Raw genomic sequence first — 2,482 nt, 5'->3', positions numbered from 1 at the left:
TAGAAACATGAAAGACTATGAATAATTGCATACCAACCAATTATATATCTAAAAGAAATGGGTCCATTCCTAGAAACACACAACTGACCAAGACTGACTTAAGAAGATGTAGACAACCTGCACAGATCAGTCTAGTCATCTGAGAGGCACAGGTGGAGGCTGAAGGGCAGGAAGACAGGCTTGTAGGGGAGGCACAAACACCAGAGATCATGGGTTTGAGGAACACATGGAGCCTACAGGCCCCCACATTGCGACTGGCATACACAAGGAGCTCTCCTTATGGCCATTCTCTACCCACTGATAACCAGATAAGCTCTGACCTGGCTGAGTTCTAAGAGCCCCGTCAACTTGCCTCTGTATTCATTGTGGAGAACTGGGCACCAGGAGCTTTGGAAAAGTTACAGTGAGATTCCAGAAAAATGGCGTCCCCTCTCCACTATTATCCCTGCCAGAAAGACAGCTCTCCCTGTGGACCTACCTATTTGTCTTTTTCCCCAGAGCCCAGCTGGTGGAGGATGTGCCCTGGGACAATGTCCCTGCTGTGAAGGGGCAGGTCTTTCTACTACCATCTGACTAAATAGGACAAGTACTGACTCTGCCTTCACACCAGTGTGAGGAACCCCAGCCCTCAGGACACTTATCCAGGCCCCGCCCCTCCTAGCATCCTGCACAGCCACTGTGGAGCTTTTCTGAATGGCAATGTGCACTCCAAAGTCCCTGTTATTAAAGAGAACTTGTTAGAGAACAAAGATTTGTTGAAGCCATGCCATGCTTGGAAGCTGTCCTGATGTTCTTCCTGATCTTAGTCCTGTGAAATCCCTGCAATGAACACCTTTCTGATGTTAATCAGAGCAAAATGTGCTCCCTGACCAGCCTGCCAGTATGCCTGTCCTTCCACCAGCCATGAACACAGGTAGATCCCTACCTTATCTCACCAACCTGCACTTTCCCCTGGCATTTTCCACCTCCCAGGTCCCTGATGAGACCTGAGTGAGGACATCCGTACCTCCAAATTAAGACACGGCATGAGCCACATCAGGATCTGTGGGAGCCAGTGCCTGGACCAACCTTGGGCTATGATGAGACAGGACTTTACTCCCTGCTCAGCTACCCATCCTGTGGTCTTCCCTGGGCAGTCCCAACCCCTGGGCTTCCTAGAGTAGTCCCCACCCCCATGTTCAAGGCTCTGATAGCCACCCCTCACTGTCAGCCTCCTCCCTGGGTCACCCTTCACTCAGTGCACTGCATCTCTCATCCTCCAATTCCTCCCTCTCTGCTTCATCTCCTGTGCTGGGTACCCCCCTTACCCAGCTTCTCCCCCCTGGAATCCTTTCCTGCCACCACCATGTTCCCCTCAGCCTCCTGAGCTTGCCCAAGGGCTCAGCTGACACCCAAGAGCAACTGCTCAGAAAGTTTGTGACAACAATGTCACCTGCCTTGTCCTGCATCACTCAGGGTGTCCCCCTGGATAACAGCAAACTGTCCACTGTCTAGAGGCTGACTCCATACCCATACAGCCCCCCAAATTTGGTTCTGCCCACCCAGCCACCTACCCCAAAGTCTCTATAACATCCCGTGATATCCTCTCCGGCCTATTCAAAGCAACCTTCAGGTGGGCAGCCCCTGTGTAGCCCACCACACTGTGGGACACTATACCCACCCAGCTCAATGGGCATGACCAAGAATTTTACCATCAGCCAGTGAGGGACTTCAGCCTGGGGAACCTGTTTCCTCACAGCATGCTCTTTGATGACTGCTGCTAGGACTTGTTTGTCCCCTGGCATGCACACACTCTGTCTCAGCAGCAAGAGTGGTTTAGTATGGAAGACCATCAACCAGCCTGATATTGGATCCCCCAGCTTTTCTGAGGGGCCTTTATTTTTAGGAAACAAGGGGCCAATTAAAGGCCTACAGGACCCCCATGCCCTCAACCACCAGAACTTGACCTCTGTTCCTGCCATGGCTCAGGGGCCAACAGCATCCTCCCAGGAGGGTCCTCCCCAGGTTATTGTAAGGAGATTGTGGCAGCTCTGGCTGGAGTGACTGGCTTTGAAGGATTATCAACCTAGCTGGGGTCGGGTTGGGGCTGGAGGAGTTGTTGCACATGAAAACACTGGGCCTGGAACGATTCCACATGCTGAGCAACCCCTATGGCTTGCTGAGTGATCCTGCTGTGGAGGACTTATTCCAAAGTCAGCATCTGCAGTGAGGAGCCTTCTCAACCTCCCTCTTCTTGGCCCTGCCCCATCACTCTTCCTTTTCTCCATTCCCCTGGGCCAGGAGAGACTCCACTCTGCCCACATAGCCTCTGTCTAAACTGAATGAAAGATCCCAAGAATGAGGAAAAGCCAGGGGTTTGTCCTGGTGGCCCCTGAATTCTGCATAAGGGTTGGGTCCAGTGAAGCTCAAAGGGGGCCTAACACTTATAACCTGTAACTCAAGAGATAGAGTAAGCAATCAAAAAACTCCCAAAAGAAAACTT

At 51.8% G+C, this 2,482-nt stretch overlaps 1 pseudogene; it reads left to right on the top strand.

The window, feature by feature from the left end:
• Positions 1-209: 209 nt before the first annotated feature.
• LOC132009067 (CREB-regulated transcription coactivator 2-like) lies at positions 210-2,209 on the top strand (annotated as a pseudogene).
• Positions 2,210-2,482: the final 273 nt, after the last annotated feature.

Source organism: Mustela nigripes, unplaced genomic scaffold (assembly GCF_022355385.1).
Source record: "Mustela nigripes isolate SB6536 unplaced genomic scaffold, MUSNIG.SB6536 HiC_scaffold_4058, whole genome shotgun sequence".
Classification (NCBI taxonomy): Eukaryota; Metazoa; Chordata; class Mammalia; order Carnivora; family Mustelidae; genus Mustela; species Mustela nigripes.
Note: the sequence above shows the minus strand (reverse complement) of the source record. Positions and strands in the feature narration are given on the sequence as shown.